This window comes from Oncorhynchus mykiss, chromosome 30 (assembly GCF_057628025.1).
Source record: "Oncorhynchus mykiss isolate SJ-2025 chromosome 30, ASM5762802v1, whole genome shotgun sequence".
In the NCBI taxonomy this organism is placed as follows: domain Eukaryota; kingdom Metazoa; phylum Chordata; class Actinopteri; order Salmoniformes; family Salmonidae; genus Oncorhynchus; species Oncorhynchus mykiss.
In genome coordinates, this window is record NC_143051.1 from 1937759 (window position 1) to 1965018 (window position 27260).

At 45.0% G+C, this 27260-nt stretch overlaps 1 pseudogene; it reads right to left on the reverse strand.

Annotated features, from left to right (window-relative positions):
* LOC149970178 (uncharacterized) overlaps positions 1–27052 on the reverse strand; it is a 122582-nt pseudogene extending 95530 nt beyond the window's left edge.
* Between the last annotated feature and the right edge of the window lie 208 nt (positions 27053–27260).

Here is a 27260-nt window from a genome sequence, read left to right on the forward strand (position 1 = left end):
CTCCTGTAACCCTTGCCTCCAGATCCTCCTCGTCCTCTCCTATAACTTCCAGATCCTCCTCTTCCTCTCCTATAACCTCCAGATCCTCCTCTATCTCTCCTATAACCCTTACCTCCAGATACTTCTCTTCCTTTCCTGTAACCCTCCAGATAGTCCTCTTCCTCTCCTATAACCTCCAGATCCTCCTCTTCCTCTCCTATAACCTCCAGATCCTCCTCTATCTCTCCTATAACCTCCAGATCCTCCTCTTCCTCTCCTGTAACCCTTACCTCCAGATCCTCCTCTTCCTCTCCTATATCCTCCAGATCCTCCTCTTCCTCTCCTATAACCCCCAGATCCTCCTCTTCCTCTCCTATAACCTCCAGATCCTCCTCTTCCTCTCCTATAACCCTTACCTCCAAATCCTCCTCTTCCTCTCATATAACCCTTACCTCCAGATCGGCCTCTTCCTCTCTTATAATCTCCAGACCCTCGTCTTCCTCTCCTCTAACCTCCAGATCCTACTCTTCCTCTGCTATAACCTCCAGATCATCCTCTTCCTCTCCTATAACCCTTACCTCCAGATCCTCCTCTTCCTCTCCTATAACCTCCAGATCCTCCTCTTCCTCTCCTATAACCCTTACCTCCAGATCCTCCTCTTCCTCTCCTTTAACCTCCAGATCCTCCTCTTCCTCTCCTATAACTCATACCTCCAGATCCTCCTCTTCCTCTCCTATAACCTCCAGATCCTCCTCTTCCTCTCCTATAACCCTTACCTCCAGATCCTCCTCTTCCTCTCCTATAACCCTTACCTTCAGATCCTCTTCTTCCTCTCCCTTAATCTCCAGACCCTCGTCTTCCTCTCCTCTAACCTCCAGATCCTACTCTTCCTCTGCTATAACCTCCAGATCATCCTCTTCCTCTCCTATAACCCTTACCTCCAGATCCTCCTCTTCCTCTGCTATAACCTCCAGATCCTCCTCTTCCTCTCCTATAACCCTTACCTCCAGATCCTCCTCTTCCTCTCCTATAACCTCCAGATCCTCCTCTTCCTCTCCTATAACCCTTACCTCCAGATCCTCCTCTTCCTCTCCTATAACCTCCAGATCCTCCTCTTCCTCTCCTATAACTCATACCTCCAGATCCTCCTCTTCCTCTCCTATAACCTCCAGATCCTCCTCTTCCTCTCCTATAACCCTTACCTCCAGATCCTCCTCTTCCTCTCCTATAACCTCCAGATCCTCCTCTTTCTCTCCTATAACTCATACCTCCAGATCCTCCTCTTCCTCTCCTATAACCTCCAAATCCTCCTCTTCCTCTCCTATAACCCTTACCTCCAGATCCTCCTCTCCCTCTCCTATAACCCTTACCTCCAGATCCTCCTCTCCCTCTCCTATAACCTCCAGATCCTCCTCTTCCTCTCCTATAACCTCCAGATCCTCCTCTTCCTCTACATTGTGTAAGTTCTGGTAAACTGTGGTCTACCATCAAAAACACCCGAAATATTTTCTACAGAGAGAGAGAGAGGAGAATTAGAGCAGTTTTGCCTTGTCTCTCCTCTCCTCTCCTCCCTCTTCCCTCTCTGTCTCCTCTCCCCCCTCTCCTCCCCTCCCTCCGCCCTCTCTGTCTCCTCTCCCCGCTCTCCTCCCTCCCTCACTCCCTTGATCAGGTTGAGCCAGATGCTTGTTGTCATTTGTGCTTTAAGAATGAATCAATCTCCCATAGCTGATATTCTACAGAGAGAGAGAGGACAGTAAGAGCATTATCGTCACCTGAGGAATCCTGCTGGGGAGAAGTGGAAGCAAATGGGTCTTCATCCTCAGGCTAAGACAACATTTGTGAAGAGGCCTGTGTGGCTGAGGAGGTAGATGGCTCCTCATCCTGGCCAGTGCCAGATGGTGCTCCAAAATATTTCAGAAGTGCCTCTGAATTTGCATTGAAATACAGCTATTGAGTCTGACACTCTAAGCACATTTAAATATACATGTCATTATGTACAATTTATCAAACTGTCAGAATAGGAACCAAACGAACCATACAACCTCCTTGGCTAATTCCAGGCATAAGACAAAAGACTATATCACTAAAGATACAAAATATCAGTATAATATAGACGTCTTTAAGAAGGCTTTAAGTAAGCCTACAGCATTGGAAATTCCCCTTACTCAGCTCAGGACCTAGTCAATACAACCACATAAACCCTTCATGATGTCACCTCAAGTTAACCAAATCAATAATGTGCTCGTTAGGTCGTTTTGCTGCAGGCTACACACATTATCATGATGAAACTGTGAAATTATTTTCCAATGTTATGTAAGCTAGTTGAATTGAATATTTTCAACCTATGTTTAATAGCATAGCAAGCAACAAAGCAACATGAGCTAACTAACATAAGTGTTATACTGGTCTATTTCATTACCTGCATAATATTATACTCGTAAAGAGATAAATGGGCACCTGTTTAGGTGCCCATGTGTGTTGATTTGGCACTCGAGCATCGATACATTACCCCCCCCAACACTGTCAACCAAGGGTCAAGACTAAACCAATTCACCTCGGTTGGTTGCAGACATGTTTTATATTATTCTTAATGATTTTGCACAAACCAGAAAAAAAATGCACCACTATGTCTGTGGAACAATATATTCACAGTGTTATGAATGAATTGGGGTTTATTTGGTAGCATTTCGTAGTGTGACTGATTTGACTAATTGCATTAGTACTGTACAAAGTTAGAGGTGCGCTATTTGATAGATTCCCGCCACCCCTACCTCGGGCTTCCAGAGGGGAGACCTGAGGTCAACCTACCCCCGCTCCCCCTACCTCGGGCTTCCAGAGGGGAGACCTCAGGTCAACCTACCCCCGCTCCCCCTACCTCGGGCTTCCAGAGGGGAGACCAGAGGTCAACCTACCCCTGCTCGCCCTACCTCGGGCTTCCAGAGGGGAGACCTGAGGTCAACCTACCCCCGCTCCCCCTACCTCGGGCTTCCAGAGGGGAGACCTGAGGTCAACCTACCCCCGTTCCCCTACCTCTGGCTTCCAGAGGGGAGACCTGAGGTCAACCTACCCCCGCTCCCCCTACCTCAGGCTTCCAGTGGGAATACCCCCGCCCCCCTACCTCGGGCTTCCAGTGGGGAGACCTAAGGTCAACCTACCCCCGCCCCCCTCCCCATCTCATACTTCTGAGTGGGAGACCTTCCCAGGCAGTGGCCTGCCTAGCTCACAAACTATAATCAGGGATAATTGACCCACAGTCCCACACGGTGACATGATATCATTGATTTGATGTGCAAATGAGCAATAGAAAACCGATCGCGCAAATCTCACCATTCCATTTTGTTTTGCTGCTCCCAGCAAAGATGGCGCCCATGTCGCCTATACCTAAATCCTACTCATGTCGCCTATACCTAAATCCTACCCATTTCGCCTATACCTTAATCCTACCAATGTCGCCTATACCTAAATCCTACCCATGTTGCCTATACCTACATCCTACCCATGTCGCCTATATCTAAATCCTACCCATGTCGCCTATACCTAAATCCTACCCATGTCGCCTATACCTACATCCTACTCATGTCGCCTATACCTAAATCCTACCCATGTCGCCTATACCTAAATCCTACCCATGTCGCCTATACCTAAATCCTACCCATGTCACCTACTATACCTAAATCCTACCCATGTCGGCTATACCTAAATCCTACCCATGTCGCCTATACCTAAATCCTACCCATGTCGCCTATACCTACATCCTACCCATGTCGCCTATACCTAAATCCTACCCATGTCGCATATACCTAAATCCTACCCATGTCGCCTATACCTACATCCTACCCATGTCGCCTATACCTAAATCCTACCCATGTCACCTACTATACCTAAATCCTACCCATGTCGGCTATACCTAAATCCTACCCATGTCGCCTATACCTAAATCCTACCCATGTCGCCTATACCTACATCCTACCCATGTCGCCTATACCTAAATCCTACCCATGTCGCATATACCTAAATCCTACCCATGTCGCCTATACCTACATCCTACCCATGTCGCCTATACCTAAATCCTACCCATGTCGCCTATACCTAAATCCTACCCATGTCGCCTATACCTACATCCTACCCATGTCGCCTATACCTACATCCTACCCATGTCGCCTATACCTACATCCTACCCATGTCGCCTATACCTAAATCCTACCCATGTCACCTATACCTAAATCCTACCCATGTCGCCTATACCTACATCCTACCCATGTCGCCTATACCTAAATCCTACCCATGTCGCCTATACCTACATCCTACCCATGTCGCCTATACCTACATCCTACCCATGTCGCCTATACCTACATCCTACCCATGTCGCCTATACCTACATTCTACCCATGTCGCCTATACATAAATCCTACCCATGTCGCCTATACCTACATCCTACCCATGTCGCCTATACCTACATCCTACCCATGTCGCCTATACCTACATCCTACCCATGTCGCCTATACCTACATCCTACCCATGTCGCCTATACCTAAATCCTACCATGTCGCCTATACCTAAATCCTACCCATGTCGCCTATACCTACATCCGACCCATGTCGCCTATACCTAAATCCTACCATGTCGCCTATACCTACATCCTACCCATGTCGCCTATACCTAAATCCTACCATGTCGCCTATACCTACATCCTACCCATGTCGCCTATACCTAAATCCTACCATGTCGCCTATACCTACATCCTACCCATGTCGCCTATACCTAAATCCTACCATGTCGCCTATACCTAAAACCTACCCATGTCGCCTATACCTAAATCCTACCCATGTCACCTACTATACCTAAATCCTACACATGTCGGCTATACCTAAATCCTACCATGTCGCCTATACCTAAATCCTACCATGTCGCCTATACCTAAATCCTACCATGTCGCCTATACCTAAATCCTACCCATGTCGCCTATACCTAAATCCTACCCATGTCGCCTATACCTAAATCCTACCCATGTCACCTATACCTAAATCCTACCATGTCGCCTATACCTAAATCCTACCATGTCGCCTATAACTAAATCCTACCATGTCGCCTATACCTAAATCCTACCATGTCGCCTATACCTAAATCCTACCATGTCGCCTATACCTAAATCCTACCATGTCGCCTACTATACCTAAATCCTACCCATGTCGCCTATACCTACATCCTACCCATGTCGCCTACTATACCTAAATCCTACCATGTCGCCTATACCTAAATCCTACCATGTCGCCTATACCTAAATCCTACCATGTCGCCTATACCTAAATCCTACCATGTCGCCTATACCTAAATCCTACCATGTCGCCTACTATACCTACATCCTACCCATGTCGCCTATACCTACATCCTACCCATGTCGCCTACTATACCTAAATCCTACCATGTCGCCTATACCTACATCCTACCCATGTCGCCTATACCTACATCCTACCCATGTCGCCTACTATACCTAAATCCTACCCATGTCGCCTATACCTAAATCCTACCATGTCGCCTATACCTAAATCCTACCATGTCGCCTATACCTAAATCCTACCATGTCGCCTATACCTAAATCCTACCATGTCGCCTACTATACCTACATCCTACCCATGTCGCCTATACCTACATCCTACCCATGTCGCCTATACCTAAATCCTACCATGTCGCCTATACCTAAATCCTACCATGTCGCCTATACCTAAATCCTACCATGTCACCTATACCTAAATCCTACCATGTCGCCTACTATACCTAAATCCTACCCATGTCGCCTTTACCTACATCCTACCCATGTCGCCTATACCTACATCCTACCCATGTCGCCTATACCTAAATCCGCCGCTGCATCTAGGTAGGGGTAAAGTGACTATGCATAGATAATAAACAGCGACTAGGAGAAGCGTAAAAAAAGGGGGTGGGGTCAATGCAAATAATTGAATGGCTACCCGGACTAACTGTTCAGCAGTCTTATGGCTTGGAGGTAGCATGAGCTTGTAAGTAACAAGAACATTTCTCAGGACATAGACATATCTGATATTGCCAAAAAGCTTAAATTCTTGTTAATCTAACTGCACTGTCCAATTTATAGTAGCTATTACAGTGAAAGAATATCATGCTATTGTTTGAGGAGAGTGAACAATTTTGTTGAAAATGTATTAATAAACCAATTAGGCACATTTGGGCAGTCTTGATACAACATTTTAAACAGAAATGCAATGGTTCATTGGATCAGGCTAAAACTTTGCACATACACTGCTGTCATCTAGTGGCCAACATCTAAATTGAGCCTAGACTCCTAAGTCACACATTGGACTTTCTCTTGTATTTCAAAGATGATGAAAAAAACTAAACAAAAAAAAACACGTTTTTTTCTTTGTATTATCTTTTACCAGATCTAATGTGTTATATTTTCCTACATTAATTTCACCTTTCCACTAATGTCAAAGTGTTTCCTTTCAAATGGTACCAAGAATATGCACATCCTTGCTTCAGGCCCTGAGCTACAGGCAGTTAGATTCATGCTGGGCAAAAAAACAAAAAAAAGGGTTCAAGCCTTGTTAAGCACATTTTGTTAAGCACATTTTGTTAAGCACATTTTGTTAAGCACATTTCGTTAAGCACATTTTGTTAAGCACATTTTGTTAAGCACATTTTGTTAAGCACATTTTGTTAAGCACATTTTGTTAAGCACATTTTGTTAAGCACATTTTGTCAAGCACATTTTGTTAAGCACATTTTGTTAAGCACATTTTGTCAAGCACATTTTGTTAAGCACATTTTGTTAAGCACATTTTGTTAAGCACATTTTGTTAAGCACATTTTGTTAAGCACATTTCGTTAAGCACATTTTGTTAAGCACATTTTGTTAAGCACATTTCAGATAACATTTTTACTCCTGAACTTATTTAGGCCATAACAAGGGGGTTGGATACTTACTGAGCCAAGACATTTCAGATAACATTTTTTTATTAATTTGTACAAATTTCGAGAGAAAGAAAATGACACTTTGACATGAATGAATATTGTGGGATGGCCAGTGACCAAAAATCTAATTGTAATCCGTTTTAAATTCAGGCTGTAACACAACAACATGGGTTAGAGTTAATGTGGGGTGTTTCAGGCTGTAACACAACAACATGGGTTAGAGTTAATGTGGGGTGTTTCAGGCTGTAACACAACAACATGGGTTAGAGTTAATGTGGGGTGTTTCAGGCTGTAACACAACAACATGGGTTAGAGTTAATGTGGGGTGTTTCAGGCTGTAACACAACAACATGGGTTAGAGTTAATGTGGGGTGTTTCAGGCTGTAACACAACAACATGGGTTAGAGTTAATGTGGGGTGTTTCAGGCTGTAACACAACAACATGGGTTAGAGTTAATGTGGGGTGTTTCAGGCTGTAACACAACAACATGGGTTAGAGTTAATGTGGGGTGTTTCAGGCTGTAACACAACAACATGGGTTAGAGTTAATGTGGGGTGTTTCAGGCTGTAACACAACAACATGGGTTAGAGTTAATGTGGGGTGTTTCAGGCTGTAACACAACAACATGGGTTAGAGTTAATGTGGGGTGTTTCAGGCTGTAACACAACAACATGGGTTAGAGTTAATGTGGGGTGTTTCAGGCTGTAACACAACAACATGGGTTAGAGTTAATGTGGGGTGTTTCAGGCTGTAACACAACAACATGGGTTAGAGTTAATTTGGGGTGTTTCAGGCTGTAACACAACAACATGGGTTAGAGTTAATGTGGGGTGTTTCAGGCTGTAACACAACAACATGGGTTAGAGTTAATGTGGGGTGTTTCAGGCTGTAACACAACAACACGGGTTAGAGTTAATGTGGGGTGTTTCAGGCTGTAACACAACAACATGGGTTAGAGTTAATGTGGGGTGTTTCAGGCTGTAACACAACAACACGGGTTAGAGTTAATGTGCAGTGTTTCAGGCTGTAACACAACAACATGGGTTAGAGTTAATGTGGGGTGTTTCAGGCTGTAACACAACAACACGGGTTAGAGTTAATGTGGGGTGTTTCAGGCTGTAACACAACAACATGGGTTAGAGTTAATGTGGGGTGTTTCAGGCTGTAACACAACAACACGGGTTAGAGTTAATGTGGGGTGTTTCAGGCTGTAACACAACAACATGGGTTAGAGTTAATGTGGGGTGTTTCAGGCTGTAACACAACAACACGGGTTAGAGTTAATGTGGGGTGTTTCAGGCTGTAACACAACAACATGGGTTAGAGTTAATGTGGGGTGTTTCAGGCTGTAACACAACAACACGGGTTAGAGTTAATGTGGGGTGTTTCAGGCTGTAACACAACAACATGGGTTAGAGTTAATGTGGGGTGTTTCAGGCTGTAACACAACAACATGGGTTAGAGTTAATGTGGGGTGTTTCAGGCTGTAACACAACAACACGGGTTAGAGTTAATGTGGGGTGTTTCAGGCTGTAACACAACAACACGGGTTAGAGTTAATGTGGGGTGTTTCAGGCAGTGTGAATACTTTCTGAAGACCTATGTATGTATGTATGTATGTATGTATGTGTGTGTGTGTGTGTGTGTGTGTGTGTGTGTGTGTGTGTGTGTGTGTGTGTGTGTGTGTGTGTGTGTGTGCATGCGTGCGTCCGTGCGTCCGTGCGTGCGTCTGATCATGCTAATACAGTGTCGCGTGGGCTGCGCATCCTGAGATGCACGACACTATAATAACGTAAATCAAATCATTCAAATCACACCTATGATGAAAAGCCAAAGCCGAAGCTAACAGAAATGTACTGTACATCTAAAAACACTTTTAATCTGATACTTGCTGAAGGTTGCTGAGACAAAGGAAAGAAAAGACGACAGCACCTGGTTTCTATGGTTACCTGGGTAGAAAACAGCTTCGTCTGCTACACATGGCAACAGAGAATTACACCAATATACATGGTGTTTTGATCCATTCGAAACATGGCCAAAAGCTGACTTTGTGATCATTGCAATTAACAGGGATTCATTGTAATTCGCACCTATGCTTCGAATGCATGAATGTCAACAGCTGCTGCTGCTGCTGTGTGTGTGTGTGTGTGTGTGTGTGTGTGTGTGTGTGTGTGTGTGTGTGTGTGTGTGTGTGACTGTGTGTGTGACTGTGTGTGTGTGTGTGTGTGTGTGTGTGTGTGTGTGTGACTGTGTGTGTGTGTGTGTGTGACTGTGTGTGTGCCTCTGTGGAGAATGTCCAAAAACCTTCATTACCATGCTTAATCATCCGTGGGATTGATGCATGGGAATTTCCACTGTAACAGATTGTCTGTGTAAAAGACGGTCATTGTATTCAGAGGGAGGGGGGACTGTCAGGGTGGGTGTGTGTACATTCCCATTTAGCTTTCCTATCTTCCCTCTGACAGCCAGTACAAACAGATCCATTGTAGTGTATTGAAGGCATCACCTGATAACCTTGGTTTGATCTTCAATCTCCTGTTGAGTGTTCCATTCTAATGGGAAGATATGTTGAGACACTGAATTGTTGTTATTGGGAAGGCAAAGCTGGAATCTGTATTAGGTGATTCTCTACTTTAATTTATTTAAAGTATATCATTGCACCTCAAGCTAAAATTATATTGTGGTAAACCTACAGTGTGTTGATGGAAATTTGATTGGATCTGATCCATTTCTTTGTTATAGTAAATGAATATTGTAATAATTATTGAGAGAATCAATAGTTTACCTTAGTGTGTGAATGGTGAGAGTTTGTTGTGTTATTGCCTGGAGGAATATTTAAAAGACTCCTTCCCCTGACTAAGACGGTCTATGAGTCCACACAGACGGTAGCTCTGTTTCCATTTAGGACCATGACAAATACAAGCCAGGTCGGACTGGTCTTGCTGGATACAACGTCTATGGCTGATCGTGTGTAGCTGTAATTGCATCAGTTGTCCAGTTGATGGCAGTCAACCTCTTTCATTTCTCTTGACCCTGCTTTGAGAGATAGGGCTTGGGCGATGTAGCATGGCTGTGTGGAGATTTCTATACCTGACTATAAATCATACCTAGTGCACTACACCTACAGTACTGTCTAGTTTACTACACCTACAGTCCATACCTGACTATAAAGCATACCTAGTGCACTACACCTACAGTACTGTCTAGTTTACTACACCTACAGTCCATACCTGACTATAAATCATATATAAATACATCTAGAGTCATTCTAATGACTATTGGCTTTCTCCCAGTCTAACCTGCTCGTAAAGACATCTGCCTCTCTCTGCTCTCCTGTGCCATCTCCTATAGGACAGTCAGTGTTGAACTAGGTTGTGTGTGTAGATGTATTCAGGAGACCGTAGCTGCTGTCTTTCTGGAGGGAGAGTCTGTGTTATTCTGCTGTTCTTAAAGAAGGGCATATGGTGTTATTACTAAAACACCAATTAGCTGTGAGCGGATCCCGCAGATCCCAGCTAGCTACTGCTTTGTGTTCGCAGGCATTCCTCTTCTCTACCACAGTGAGGGGAAAGGGAAAGAGGGGATACCTAGTCAGTTGTTCAAATGAAATATGTCTTCTGCATATAACCCAACCCCTCTGAATCAGAGAGGTGAGGGGAGCTGTGGGTTAACTGCCTTGTTCAGGGGAACAGTGGGTTAACTGCCTTGTTCAGGGGAACAGTGGGTTAACTGCCTTGTTCAGGGGAACAGTGGGTTAAATGCCTTGTTCAGGGGAACAGTGGGTTAACTGCCTTGTTCAGGGGAACAGTGGGTTAACTGCCTTGTTCAGGGGAACAGTGGGTTAACTGCCTTGTTCAGGGGAACAGTGGGTTAACTGCCTTGTCCAGGGGAACAGTGGGTTAACTGCCTTGTTCAGGGGAACAGTGGGTTAACTGCCTTGTCCAGGGGAACAGTGGGTTAACTGCCTTGTCCAGGGGAACAGTGGGTTAACTGCCTTGTCCAGGGGAACAGTGGGTTAACTGCCTTGTCCAGGGGAACAGTGGGTTAACCGCCTTGTTCAGGGGAAGAGTGGGTTAACTGCCTTGTCCAGGGGAACAGTGGGTTAACTGCCTTGTCCAGGGGAACAGTGGGTTAACTGCCTTGTCCAGGGGAACAGTGGGTTAACTGCCTTGTCCAGGGGAACAGTGGGTTAACTGCCTTGTCCAGGGGAACAGTGGGTTAACTGCCTTGTTCAGGGGAACAGTGGGTTAACTGTCTTGTTCAGGGGAACAGTGGGTTAACTGCCTTGTTCAGGGGAATAGTGGGTTAACTGCCTTGTCCAGGGGAACAGTGGGTTAACTGCCTTGTTCAGGGGAACAGTGGGTTAACTGCCTTGTCCAGGGGAACAGTGGGTTAACTGCCTTGTCCAAGGGAACAGTGGGTTAACTGCCTTGTTCAGGGGAACAGTGAGTTAACTGCCTTGTTCAGGGGAACAGTGGGTTAACTGCCTTGTCCAGGGGAACAGTGGGTTAACTGCCTTGTCCAGGGGAACAGTGGGTTAACTGCCTTGTCCAGGGGAACAGTGGGTTAACTGCCTTGTCCAGGGGAACAGTGGGTTAACTGCCTTGTCCAGGGGAACAGTGGGTTAACTGCCTTGTCCAGGGGAACAGTGGGTTAACTGCCTTGTCCAGGGGAACAGTGGGTTAACTGTCTTGTTCAGGAGAACAGTGGGTTTACTGCTTGTTCAGGGGAACAGTGGGTTAACTGCCTTGTCCAGGGGAACAGTGGGTTAACTGCCTTGTCCAGGGGAACAGTGGGTTAACTGCCTTGTCCAGGGGAACAGTGGGTTAACTGCCTTGTCCAGGGGAACAGTGGGTTAACTGCCTTGTCCAGGGGAACAGTGGGTTAACTGCCTTGTCCAGGGGAACAGTGGGTTAACTGCCTTGTCCAGGGGAACAGTGGGTTAACTGCCTTGTTCAGGGGAACAGTGGGTTAACTGCCTTGCTAAGGGGAACAGTGGGTTAACTGCCCTGCTCAGGGGAACAGTGGGTTAACTGCCTTGTTCAGGGGAAAAGTGGGTTAACTGCCTTGTCCAGGGGAACAGTGGGTTAACTGCCCTGCTGAGGGGAACAGTGGGTTAACTGCCGTGTTCAGGGGAACAGTGGGTTAACTGCCTTGCTCAGGGGAATAGTGGGTTAACTGCCTTGCTCAGGGGAATAGTGGGTTAACTGCCTTGTTCAGGGGAACAGTGGGTTAACTGCCTTGTCCAGGGGAACAGTGGGTTAACTGCCTTGCTCAGAGGAACAGTGGGTTAACTGCCTTGCTCAGGGGAACAGTGGGTTAACTGCCTTGTTCAGGGGAACAGTGGGTTAACTGCCTTGTTCAGGGGAACAGTGGGTTAACTGCCTTGTTCAGGGGAATAGTGGGTTAACTGCCTTGTTCAGGGGAACAGTGGGTTAACTGCCTTGTTTAGGGGAACAGTGGGTTAACTGCCTTGTTCAGGGGAACAGTGGGTTAACTGCCTTGTCCAGGGGAACAGTGGGTTAACTGACTTGTTCAGGGGAACAGTGGGTTAACTGCCTTGCTAAGGGGAACAGTGGGTTAACTGCCCTGCTCAGGGGAACAGTGGGTTAACTGCCTTGTTCAGGGGAAAAGTGGGTTAACTGCCTTGTCCAGGGGAACAGTGGGTTAAATGCCTTGCTCAGGGGAACAGTGGGTTAACTGCCTTGTACAGGGGAACAGTGGGTTAACTGCCTTGCTCAGGGGAACAGTGGGTTAACTGCCTTGTTCAGGGGAACAGTGGGTTAACTGCCTTGTTCAGGGGAACAGTGGGTTAACTGCCCTGCTGAGGGGAACAGTGGGTTAACTGCCGTGTTCAGGGGAACAGTGGGTTAACTGCCTTGCTCAGGGGAATAGTGGGTTAACTGCCTTGCTCAGGGGAATAGTGGGTTAACTGCCTTGTTCAGGGGAACAGTGGGTTAACTGCCTTGTTCAGGGGAATATTGGGTTTACTGCCTTGTTCAGGGGAACATTGGGTTTACTGCCTTGTTCATGGGAACAGTGGGTTAACTGCCTTGTTCAGGGGAACAGTGGGTTTACTGCCTTGCTCAGGGGAATAGTGGGTTAACTGCCTTGCTCAGGGGAATAGTGGGTTAACTGCCTTGTTCAGGGGAACAGTGGGTTAACTGCCTTGTTCAGGGGAACATTGGGTTTACTGCCTTGTTCAGGGGAACATTGGGTTTACTGCCTTGTTCAGGGGAACAGTGGGTTAACTGCCTTGTTCAGGGGAACAGTGGGTTAACTGCCTTGTCCAGGGGAACAGTGGGTTAACTGACTTGTTCAGGGGAACAGTGGGTTAACTGCCTTGCTAAGGGGAACAGTGGGTTAACTGCCCTGCTCAGGGGAACAGTGGGTTAACTGCCTTGTTCAGGGGAAAAGTGGGTTAACTGCCTTGTCCAGGGGAACAGTGGGTTAAATGCCTTGCTCAGGGGAACAGTGGGTTAACTGCCTTGTACAGGGGAACAGTGGGTTAACTGCCTTGCTCAGGGGAACAGTGGGTTAACTGCCTTGTTCAGAGGAACAGTGGGTTAACTGCCCTGCTGAGGGGAACAGTGGGTTAACTGCCGTGTTCAGGGGAACAGTGGGTTAACTGCCTTGCTCAGGGGAATAGTGGGTTAACTGCCTTGCTCAGGGGAATAGTGGGTTAACTGCCTTGTTCAGGGGAACAGTGGGTTAACTGCCTTGTTCAGGGGAACATTGGGTTTACTGCCTTGTTCAGGGGAACATTGGGTTTACTGCCTTGTTCATGGGAACAGTGGGTTAACTGCCTTGTTCAGGGGAACAGTGGGTTTACTGCCTTGTTCAGGGGAACAGTGGGTTAACTGCCTTGCTCAGGGGAATAGTGGGTTAACTGCCTTGTTCAGGGGAACAGTGGGTTAACTGCCTTGTTCAGGGGAACATTGGGTTTACTGCCTTGTTCAGGGGAACATTGGGTTTACTGCCTTGTTCAGGGGAACAGTGGGTTAACTGCCTTGTTCAGGGGAACAGTGGGTTTACTGCCTTGTTCAGGGGAACAGTGGGTTAACTGCCCTGCTCAGGGGACCAGTGGGTTAACTGCCTTGCTCGGGTCAGAACTACAGATCAGCGCTTCTATCCATTAACCTTCTGGTTACTGGGCCAACGCTCTAACGACTAGACTACCTGCCGCCCCATAGTGACAGTGTGTGTGTGTTTAGTATTAGTGTGTGTGGACGTGTTTAACTATTCTTGTGGGGACCAGAAGTCCTCACAAGTTCAAATGCTATTTCTTGGGGGTTTAGGGTTAAGGTTAGAATTAGGGTTAGGGTTAGGAGCTAGGGTTAGGGTTAGGGTTAAAGTTAGGAGCTAGGGTTAAGTTTTGGGTTAAAGTTAGGAGCTAGGGTTAGGGCTAGGGTTAAGTTTTGGGTTAAGGTTAGGTTTAAGGTTAAAGTTAGGAGCTAGGGTTAGGGCTAGGGTTAAGTTTTGGGTTAAGGTTAGTTTTAAGGTTAAAGTTAGGAGCTAGGGTTAGGGTTAAGGTTAGGTTTAAGGTTAAAGTTAGGAGCTAGGGTTAGGGTTAAGGTTAGGTTTAAGGTTAAAGTTAGGAGCTAGGGTTAGGGTTAAGGTTAGGTTTAAGGTTAAAGTTAGGAGCTAGGGTTAGGGCTAGGGTTAGGTTTAAGGTTAAGTGGTAGGGAAAATAGGATTTTGAATGAGACTGAATTGTTTGTCCCCACAATGTTAGCTGTACAAGACAGTGTGTGTGTGTGTGTGTGTGTGTGTGTGTGTGTGTGTGTGTGTGTGTGTGTGTGTGTGTGTGTGTGTGTGTGTGTGTGTGTGTGTGTGTGTGTGTGTGTGTGTGTGTGTGTGTGTGTGTGTGTGTGTGTGTGTGTGTGTGTGTGTGTGTGTGTGTGTGCGCTCTGCGCCTGCCATACACAGTGAGACGTTATCTAAGGGACAACAGACTAGGACTGACATATGTCACAGATAGGGGACTTGGCCGGACAGAGAGTGTTCCTGTGTGTGTATTAGCGATGTGTGTATTAGCGCGTGCATCGCCTGTAGTTGTGACCCTGGGTGATTAGAGTCAACAACAGCAGAAGCAACCTGCCAGTCTGGGGGCATCCATCCATCTTTCAATCAGTCTGGGGTTATGTTCAGCTCCACAGTGTCTTGTCTGTCAACTGGAGCACAACACAACAGCTGATGTCTCATGATGGTTATTGGCCCACTCAACTGTGTCCAAATGAATATGGAGTGTTTCTCTATGTTATGAATGGTGATATCAGACCATACTCTCTTGTATGGTAAGTAGCTAACAATTTGGTTTCCTGCATTCTGCTCCTGGCTTCCAGTTAGCCAAAGATTTGGAGGAAGCCATGTGTACTTCAATGGGGTCTAACTGTAGTTATGTTTAGTACAGTCTGATGATAATACATGGGTTGAAGGGCAACTCCATTCTGACTGTTAGTTATTGACCTGGTGGAAAAACATAGAATGTGTCAAAAATGGCACCCTATTCCCTAGTGCACTACTTTAGACCAGAGCTTTATAGGCCCTCGCCATAAGTAGTGCACTACATACAGTACCAGTCAATAGTTTGGACACACCTACTCATTCAAGGGTTTTTTATTTATTTGTACTATTTCTACATTGTAGAATAATAGTGAAGACATCAAAACTATGAAATAACACATATGGAATCATGTAGTAACCAAAAAAGTGTTCAACAAATCAAAATAAATATATTTTAGATTCTTCAAAATAGACACCTTTTGCCTTGATGTCAGCCTTGCACACTATTGGCATTCTCTCAACCACCTTCAACTGGAATGCTTTTACAACATTCTTGAAGGAGTTCCCACATATTCTGAGCACTTGTTGGCTGCTTTTCCTTCACCTTGCGGTCCAACTCATCCCAAACCATCTCAATTGGGTTGAGGTCGGGTGATTGTGGAGGTCAGGACATCTGATGCAGAACTCCACCACTCTCCTTCTTGGTCAAATAGCCCTTACACTGCCTGGAGGTGTGTTGGGTCATTGTCGTGTTGAAAAACAAATGATAGTCAAACCAGATGGGATGGCGTATCGCTGCAGAATGCTGTGGTAGCCATGCTGGTTAAGTGTTCCTTGTATTCTAAATAAATCAGACAGTGTCACCAGCAAAGCACCATCACACCTCCTCCTCCATGATTCACGGTGGGAACCACACATGCAGAGATCATCCGTTGCCCTACTCTGCGTCTCACAAAGACACGGCGGTTGGAACCAAAAATCTCACATTTGGACTCATCAGATAAAAGGACACATTTTCACTGGTCTAATGTCCATTGCTCGTGTTTCTTGGCCCGAGCAAGTCTCTCCTTATTATTGGTGTCCTTTAGTAGTGGTTTCTTTGCAGCAATTCGACAATGAAGGCCTGATTCACGCAGTCTCCTCAGAACAGTCGATGGTGAGATGTGTCTGTTACTTGAACTCTGTGAAGCATTTATTTGGGCTGCAATTTCTGAGACTGGTAACTCTAATGAACTTATCCTCTGCAGCAGAAGTAACTCTGGGTCTTCCTTTCTGTGGCGGTTCCTCATGAGAGCCAGTTTCATCAAGGTGCTTGATGGTTTTTCCTCAGTTGAAAAAAAACATTTAAAGTTATTGACATTTTCCACATTCAATGACCTTCATGTCTTAAAGTAATGACGGACTGCCGTTTATCTTCGCTTACTTGAGCTGTTGTTTACCAAATAGCGCAATCTTCTGTATACCACCCCTTGTCACAACGGACTGGCTCAGACACACTAAGATGGAAAGAAACACCTTTACTTAACTTTTGACAAGGCTGTTAATTGAAATGCATTCCAGGTGACTACCTCATGAAGCTGGTTGAGAGAAGGCCAAGAGTGTGTAAAGGTGTCATCAAGGCAAAGGGTGGCTACTTCGTGTAATGAATACTCTGGGAGAAAACGGTGTAGATTCATGCGCAGAGCGTGACAGGGGTTTATATCGCCTTCTCAGAAGGCAGGAATCGTGGTCACATGCAGACAGTGGTTATACACAGGTAGGCAAACAGGCAGGTGAATCAAAACTAGGACTGAAGGCTATAACTGGTTCTCACAAAACGAGCTAGGAAAAGGCTTAGTAGAGTCAAAACGAACAATACCTCACAAAGACACAAACAGAATGAACTGAACTAAATAAGGAGCTGATGAGACCAGGTGAGTAACTAACACAGGTGAAATCAATGAAAGACAGGGCTACGTTCAAGAACACAAAGAAACAGGGCTACGTTCCAGAAGACAAAGAAACAGGGCTACGTTCAAGAACACAAAGAAACAGGGCTACGTTCCAGAACACAAAGAAACAGGGCTACGTTCCAGAACACAAAGAAACAGGGCTACGTTCCAGAACATATAGAAACAGGGCTACGTTCCAGAACACAAAGAAACAGGGCTACGTTCCAGAACACAAAGAAACAGGCTACGTTCCAGAACACAAAGAAACAGGGCTACGTTCCAGAACACAAAGAAACAGGGCTACGTTCCAGAACACACAGAAACAGGGCTACGTTCCAGAACACAAAGACACAGGGCTATGTTCCAGAACACAAAGAAACAGGGCTACGTTCCAGAACACAAAGAAACAGGGCTACGTTCCAGAACACAAAGAAACAGGGCTACGTTCCAGAACACATAGAAACAGGGCTACGTTCCAGAACACAAAGAAACAGGGCTACGTTCCTGTCTGAATAGAGGGACTGTCTAACTGGCACTGTCTGATTAGAGGGACTGCCTGTAACTGACACTATCTGATTAGAGGGACTGTCTGTAACTGACACTGTCCGATTAGAGGGACAGTCTGTCTGATTAGAGGGACTGTCTGTAACTGAGAGTGTCCGATTAGAGGGACTGTCTGTAACTGACACTGTCTGATTAGAGGGACAGTCTGTCTGATTAGAGGGACTGCCTGTAACTGACACTGTCTGATTAGAGGGACTGTCTGTAACTGACACTGTCCGATTAGAGGGACAGTCTGTCTGATTAGAGGGACTGTCTGTAACTGAGAGTGTCCGATTAGAGGGACAGTCCGTCTGATTAGAGGGACTGACTGTAACTGACTCTGTCTGATTAGAGGGACTGTCTGTCTGATTAGAGGGACTGTCTGTCTGATTAGAGGGACTGTCTGTAACTGACTCTGTCTGATTAGAGGGACTGTCTGTAACTGGCACTGTCTGATTTGAGGGACTGTCTGTAACTGACTCTGTCTGATTAGAGGGACTGTCTGTCTGATTAGATGGACTGTCTGTAACTGACACTAGCTGATTAGAGGGACTGTCTGTAACGGACTCTGTCAGATTAGAGGGACTGTCTGTCTGATTAGAGGGACTGTCTGTCTGATTAGAGGGACTGTCTGTATCTGACTCTGTCTGATTAGAGGGACTGTCTGTCTGATTAGAGGGACTGTCTGTAACTGACACTAGCTGATTAGAGGGACTGTCTGTAACGGACTGTCTGATTAGAGGGACTGTCTGTCTGATTAGAGGGACTGTCTGTCTGATTAGAGGGACTGTCTGTAACTGACACTGTCTGATTAGAGGGACTGTCTCTCTGATTAGAGGGACTGTCTGTAACTGACACTGTCTGATTCGAGGGACTGTCTATAAGTGACTCTCTGATTAGAGGGACAGTCTGTCTGAATAGAGGGACTGTCTGTAACTGACTCTGTCTGATTAGAGGGACAGTCTGTAACTGACTGTCTGATTAGAGGGACTGTCTGTAACTGACACTGTCTGATTCGAGGGACTGTCTATAAGTGACTCTGTCTGATTAGAGGGACTGTCTGTATCTGACTCTGTCTGATTAGAGGGACTGTCTGTCTGATTAGAGGGACTGTCTGTAACTGACACTAGCTGATTAGAGGGACTGTCTGTAACGGACTCTGTCTGATTAGAGGGACTGTCTGTCTGATTAGAGGGACTGTCTGTCTGATTAGAGGGACTGTCTGTATCTGACTCTGTCTGATTAGAGGGACAGTCTGTCTGATTAGAGGGACTGTCTGTAACTGACACTAGCTGATTAGAGGGACTGTCTGTAACGGACTCTGTCTGATTAGAGGGACTGTCTGTCTGATTAGAGGGACTGTCTGTCTGATTAGAGGGACTGTCTGTAACTGACTCTGTCTGATTAGAGGGACAGTCTGTCTGATTAGAGGGACTGTCTGTAACTGACACTAGCTGATTAGAGGGACTGTCTGTAACGGACTCTGTCTGATTAGAGGGACAGTCTGTCTGATTAGAGGGACAGTCTGTCTGACTAGAGGGACTGTCTGTAACTGACACTAGCTGATTAGAGGGACTGTCTGTAACTGAGAGTGTCTGATTAGAGGGACAGTCTGTCTGATTAGAGGGACTGTCTGTAACTGACTCTAGCTGATTAGAGGGACTGTCTGTCTGATTAGAGGGACTGTCTGTAACTGACACTAGCTGATTAGAGGGACTATCTGTCTGATTAGAGGGACTGTCTGTAACTGACACTAGCTGATTAGAGGGACTGTCTGTAACTGACACTAGCTGATTAGAGGGACTGTCTGTCTGATTAGAGGGACTGTCTGTAACTGACACTAGCTGATTAGAGGGACTATCTGTCTGATTAGAGGGACTGTCTGTAACTGACACTAGCTGATTAGAGGGACTGTCTGTAACTGACACTAGCTGATTAGAGGGACTGTCTGTCTGATTAGAGGGACTGTCTGTAACTGACACTAGCCGATTAGAGGGACTGTCTGTAACTGACACTAGCTGATTAGAGGGACTGTCTGTAACTGACACTAGCTGATTAGAGGGACTGTCTGTAACTGACACTAGCTGATTAGAGGGACTGTCTGTAACTGACACTAGCTGATTAGAGGGACTGTCTGTAACTGACACTAGCTTACACACTGTAACTTTTGTAGTGTTGTGGTTCTGCTGTTCTTCTCTGTGTTTTAAACAGGATCTTGGTTGAGACAGCACTTATATATTACATGAATAGTTATAATCGTCTTTACTTCACTGGAAAGCGACATTATGATTTTTTCTCCTTTTTGTGGTCCAGGAAATGTACGTTAATGCATTTCAGAGGTAGAGAGAGATAGTGTGTTGGCAGACAAGCATTACACAAACAGCTGAGAGCATCTTGGCCTTTCAAAGTACACAGTATCTATCATCTTGCCCTCAGGGAAACAGACGGTTGGACACGGTCCAGCAGGCCTCAGGGAGACGGAGGGTTGGACCAAGTCCAGCAGGCCTCAGGGAGACAAAGGGTTGGACCCAGTCCAGCAGGCCTCAGGGAGACAGAGGGTTGGACTGGGTCTAGCAGGCCTCAGGGAGACAGAGGGTTGGACTCAGTCTAGCAGGCCTCAGGGAGACAGATGGTTGGACTGGGTCTAGCAGGCCTCAGGGAGACAGAGGGTTGGACTCAGTCTAGCAGGCCTCAGGGAGACAGATGGTTGGACTGGGTCTAGCAGGCCTCAGGGAGACAAAGGGTTGGACCCAGTCCAGCAGGCCTCAGGGAGACAGAGGGTTGGACTGGGTCCAGCAGGCCTCAGGGAGACAAAGGGTTGGACTCGGTCTAGCAGGCCTCAGGGAGACAGATGGTTGGACTGGGTCTAGCAGGCCTCAGGGAGACAGAGGGTTGGACTCGGTCCAGCAGTCCTCAGAGCACTGTCTAATTGAAGATGACATCAGACTACTGAAACATGGACTGGCAGGAAAGTATTTTGTATGTGTGTCAGAGAGAGACAGAGCGAGATAGAAATAGGACAGAAATATTTTGAAGATAATTCATCACAGCTCTGAAAGTAGCCACTGTCCATATGTCTTCCATGTGCAGAATGGGAAAAGGGATGAAACAGCCCACAGTGCAGCCGTGGTTCCCTGAAGTGCTTTCATTAGAGACTGTTTGCGTCATTGATTCCCAGAAAGGCAATACAATTGGTCAGCCACACAGAATGCATCCCAAATGGGACCCTATTCTCTATGTAGTGCACTACTTTTGACCAGGGCCCATAGTGCACTACATAAGGAATAGGAAGCCACAGCCTCCTGGCCTTGTAGGCTCTGAGAAGTTCATGGACCAACTTCCCTCATGTATCATTGAATCATGATGTAAGGAGAGAGCAGTAGACAGTAGTAGACAGATGAAAATACTAGACAATAGAAGACAATAGCAGATAATGGTAGACAGTAGTAGACAGATGAAAATAGTAGACAACAGTAGACAGGAGTTGACAATAGTAAACAGTAGTAGACAGTTATAGACAATAGAAAGTAGTAGACAGTAGTAGACAGTAGTAGACAGTAGTAGACAGTTATAGACAATAGAAAGTAGTAGACAGTTGTAGACAGTAGTAGATAATAGTAGACTGTAGTAGACAGTAGTAGATAATAGTAGACAATAGTAGACAGTAGTAGACAATAGTATACAGTAGTAGACAGTAGTAGACAGTTTTAGACAGTAGTAGACAATAGTAGACAGTAGTAGGCAATATTAGATAGTAACAATAGTAGACAATAGTAGACAGTAGTGGACAGTAGTGGACAGTAGACAGTAGACAGTGGTAGACACTAGTAGACAGTAGACAGTAGTAGAGAGTAGACAGTAGTAGACAATAGTAGATAGTACCAATAGTACAATAGTAGACAATAGTAGACAGTAGTAGACAGTAGTCCACCACACTACCAGTTGGGTGGTATAGAGGAGATGGACCCACTGATTGCCCACTAGGTTAAAGAGAGCTGGTAGTCCCATCCACCAAACTATCAAGTGTGAAACAGGGAAGAGACTCAGGGGGTATGCTAATTTGGTATAGTTAAATTTATAGTATAGTTAAATTTATAGTATAGTTAAATTAATCAAAACAGGAATATTTTACATTTGGCTAGAAATTCAAGGGGAAAGGATCTCAACAGAGAAAAATGTCCTCCTGTGTGCTACCTATAACCCCCCACTAGAATCCCAATACTTTAATGAAGAAAGCTTCTCCATCCTGGAGGGGGAAATCAATCATTTCCAGGCCCAGGGACATGTACTAGTCTGTGGCAACCTAAATGCCAGAACAGGACAAGAACCTGACACCCTCAGCACACAGGGGACAAACACCTGCCTGGAGGTGACAGCATTCCCTCCCCCATGTGTCCCCCTAGGCACAACTATGAAAACATAACCAACAATAAACGGGTCACAACTCTTACAGGTCTGTTGCACACTGGGTCTGTACATAGTCAATGGTAGGCTTCGAGGAGACTCCTATGGTAGTTACACCTACAGCTCATCTATAGGCAGTAGTACTGTAGATTACTTTATCACTGACCTCAACCCAGTCTCTCAGAGCGTTCCCAGTCAGCCCACTGACACCCCTATCAGATAAAAGCAAAATCACAGTCTACTTGAAAAGAGCAATACTCAAACGTAAGGCATCAAAGCCAAAGGAACTGAATAATATTTAGAAATGCTAAAGAAGGAAGGAAAGTATTGTGGAAACCTACCAAAAAACAATTAGGCAACAACAAATTCAATCCCTTCTAGACAATTTCCTGGACAAAATATGTTTCACTATAATAGTGAAGGTATGAAGTTGGCAGTAGAAAACCTAGACAGTATATTTGACATCTCAGCTTCCCTATCAAATCTAAACATTTCAAACAGACAACCTATGGCAATTACCAAAATGGCTGGATTCACAACACGTGTAGCTTTAATTTGGTATCTTACATGTGTGATTTCTTGAAAGTTTGATTTTTATAGTAATTTGGCTGCATTTTCTCTGGCTTTGGCCAGGTGTGACGCTAGTGTCCCACATATCCCATAGAGGACATCATCCTCAGCTCTGGCATCTTCCCCAATATTTGGAACCAAGGACTGACCACCCCAATCCACAAAAGTGGAGACAAATATGACCCCAATAACTACCGTGGGACATGCGTCAACGTACATTTCCTCATCAAAAACAATGGACTGAGCAAATGTCAAATTGGCTTTTAACTCAAAGTACCCTACGACAGACCACGTTTTCAACCTGCACCTTGTTGACAAACAAACAAACCAAACCAAAAGCAGTCTGCTTTGTTGATTTAAAAAAAGCTTTTGACTCAATTTGACATGAGGGCTGATATGCAAACTTATGGAAAGCGGTGTTGGTGGGAAAAACATACCACATTATAATATCCATGTACACAAACAATAAGTGTTCAGTTAAAATTGGCAAAAAAACACACACATTACTTTCCAAAGAGGCGGGGGGTGAGACAGGGATGCAGCTTAAGCCCCACCCTCTTCAACATTTGCAGTACCAGTCAACAGTTTGGACACACCCACTCATTCAAGGGTTTTTCTTTATTTTTACTATTTTCTATATTGTAGAATAATACTGAAGACATTAAAACTATAAAATAACAAATAAGTAACAAACAAGTGTGATATATATATATATATATATATATATATATTAGATTCCTCAAAGTAGCCACCTTTTGCCTTAATGACAGCTTGGCACACTCTTGGCATTCTCTCAACCAGCTTCAGCTGGATTGCTTTTCCAACAGTCTTGAAGGAGTTCCCACATTTTGGCTGCTTTTCCTTCACTCTGCAGTCCAACTCATCCCAAAACTTCTCAATTGGGTTGAGCTCGATTGATTGTGGAGGCCAGGTCATTTGATGCAGCACTCCATCACTCTCCTTCTTGGTCAAGGTGTGTTGGGTCATTTGTCCTTTTGAAAAATAAATGATAGTCCCACTAAGCCAAAACCAGATGGGATGGCGTATCACTGCAGAATGCTGTGGTAGCTGGTTAAGTGTGCCTTGAATTCTAAAAAATCACAGACAGTGTCACCAGCAAAGCACCCCCACACAATCACACCTCATCCTCCATGCTTCATGGTGGGAACCACACATGCATGTGGATATCATCCATTCACCTACTCTGCATCTCACAAACACATGGCGGTTGGAACCAAAAATCTCATATTTTGATTTCCACCAGTCTAATGTCCATTGCTCGTGTTTCTTGGCCCAAGCAAGTCTCATAATATTATTGGTGGAGATTATACCAGAACATGGCCAAGATGTTTAAATGTTCATAGATGACCAGCATGGTCAAATAATAATAATCACAGGGGTTGTCAAGGGTACAACAGGTCAGCACCTCAGGAGTAAATGTCAGTTGGCTTTCATAGTCGATCATTCACAGTATCTCTACCGCTCCTGCTGTCTCTAGAGAGTTGAAAATAGCAGGTCTGGGACAGGTAGCATGTCCTGTGAACAGGTCAGGGTTCCATAGCAGCAGGCAGAACAGCTGAAACTGGAGTAGCAGCACAACCAGGTGGGCTGGGGACAACAAGGAGTCATCAGGCCAGGTAGTCCTGAGGCGTGGTCCTAGGGCTCAGGTCCTCCGAGGAAAAGAAAGAAAGAAAGAAAAAGGGAGAGAACGAGAGAGAGCATACTTAAATTCACACAGGACACCGGATAAGACAGGAGAAATACTCCAGATATAACAGACTGACCCTAGCCCCCCGACGCATAAACTACTGCAGCATAAATACTGGTGGCTGAGACAGGAGGGGTCAGGAGACACTGTGGCTCCATCCGACGGTACCCCCGGACAGGGCCAAACAGGAAGGATATAACCCCACCCACTTTGCCAAAGCACAGCCCCCACACCACTAGTGAGATATCTTCAACCACCAACTTACCATCCTGAGACAAGGCCGAGTATAGCCCACAAAGATCTCCGCCACGCCACAACCCAAGGGGGGGGGGGGGGGGGGGGGGGGGGGTGCCAACCAATGCCTGATTCACAGTCTCCTCTGAACAGTTGATGTTGAGATGTGTCTGTTACTTGAACTCTGTGAAGCATTTATTTGGGCTGCAATCTGAGGTGCAGTTAACTCAATAAAACAAACCAAGCCAAGTTGGCGAAGCGGAATCAACGATGGCACCAAATCATTTCCAAGCAAGAGGAGAGGTTCACGGAGATGGATGTTGACTTGCTGAAATCCATCAATGAAAGGCTTGCCAAACTTGATATCTTGGATATACTACGAGAGGACATCAATGCATTATGTGCCAGTCTAGAATTCAGCCAATGTCAGATTGATGATTTTAGGAAAGAGAAAACGATGCTGAAAGGTCCTGTAGACTCTGTTCATGGCAAGATAGAGGTGGTGCAAAGGGAGCACAAACAACTTATAGAAACCTTGATGTGCAGTGTTGGGACAATTTCATCTTCTCAGTGATACCAGAGAATGACAGCAGAGTGCACTGTCCGAGACTTGATATCAACTCCACTGAAACTGCTCCACTGAAACTGCGTAATGTCACTTTCTCCTGAGTCCATAGAATGGGTCTAGGAATGCGGCGGTCATGAAATTTTGTCAGCTGGTTATTGTCATGCAAAATACTTGTGTAATTAACATAAACACATTTAGCATCTCCACACATACAAGCCGCTCATGCGTGCCTTTGGAACATCTGCATTTAAAAAGTCTAAAAAAAATCAATTTAAAATACAGCATCCCAATAAATCCAATATTTATTTTAGTCAGGTCAAAAAAACTATTTTAATTATACTTATTTCAGAAGAACAGAACATGAGTTTTAGTTTAGTTTATTTAATTCAACCATTTTAAAAAACAAGCACACATAAAACTTGAAAAAGCCATACATGCACATGAATAAAATCATAGAGGATAACACACAATAAAGTCTGGGACTTATTCCCATTGTTAAATCATGGAGGATAAGACACTATAAAGTCTGGGACTTATTTCCATTGTTAAATCATGGAGGATAACACACTACACAGTCTGGGACTTATTTCCATTGTTAAATCATGGAGGATAACACACTATACAGTCTGTGACTGATTTCCATTGTTAAATCATGGAGGATAACACACTATACAGTCTGTGACTGATTTCCATTGTTAGATCATGGAGGATAACACACTATACAGTCTGGGACTTATTCCCATTGTTAAATCATGGAGGATAACACACTATACAGTCTGGGACTTATTTCCATTGTTAAATCATGGAGGATAAGACACTATAACGTCTGGGACTTATTTCCATTGTTAAATCATGGAGGATAACACACTATACAGTCTGGGACTTATTCCCATTGTTAAATCATGGAGGATAACACACTATACAGTCAGACTTATTTCCATTGTTAAATCATGGAGGATAACACACTATACAGTCAGACTTATTTCCATTGTTAAATCATGGAGGATAACATACTATACAGTCTGGGACTTATTTCCATTGTTAAATCATGGAGGATAACACACAATACAGTCTGGGACTTATTTCCATTGTTAAATCATGGAGGATAACACACAATACAGTCTGGGACTTATTTACATTGTTAAATCATGGAGGATAACACACAATACAGTCTGGGACTTATTTCCATTGTTGTCCTCTTGAGACAACATGGCTTGACAAGATTGAACACAGTATGTCAGTGAAATAATTCAACAATAACATAGAAGAACATCTGTCTCATCATTCCAGATACATCATAGGGGTTATTTATATGGGCACAGAGGACATCAAACATATTTTTACTTTATTTTTAAAGCTGCCCAGAGAGGACGTTGTTTTTATAGGCAGAGGCAACTCATTCCATTCTGAGGCTCCAGTACACAAGAAAGTACCTTTCCCAGCATTACTCCTGAACCTGTATAAGCACACATCAGCAACACCTGATCTGGTGCTGTGATTGTGTGCATCCGTAACACGAGGAAAGTCATCACTTAGATATCTGGACGCAGGACCATAAATACTCCTGTAAACTAAACCTAGTCTAATCTGGGACACCCTAGCCTCAACAGGCATCCAGTTTAGTTCCTGAAAGCAGCTCCTGCCTATGTGAGTATGTGGACGCGCCTTCAATACTCCCTGATCAGCTTATTCTGGGATATCTGGAGCTTCCTCTTCATAAGTTTAGATAAGCCCCCAAACCAGGACGTACTAGCGTAGTCAAAATGGCATTGAATGAGGGCAGTAGCTAGCACTTTCATGGAGTCCTTATCAAGCAGCTTGGACTTTCGAGCCAAAAACTTAGTCCTGGCATTTATGATCCCTAGCACCTTATTGGCCATGCTCACACCTCCCAAGCTTCCATCAAGGATACATCCCAAGTAGCTAACAGAGGTTTTAGTAGTCAGCACCTCATCCCCCTAACTCCACTCTGATTTCAGACGACCTAAACAATTTAGGTCTGGATCCCAAAATAATTGCTTCAGTTTTCCCTAAGTGCAGAGATAGTTTATTATCTCCAAGCCATTTGCTAACGTCAGTAAGCTCTGT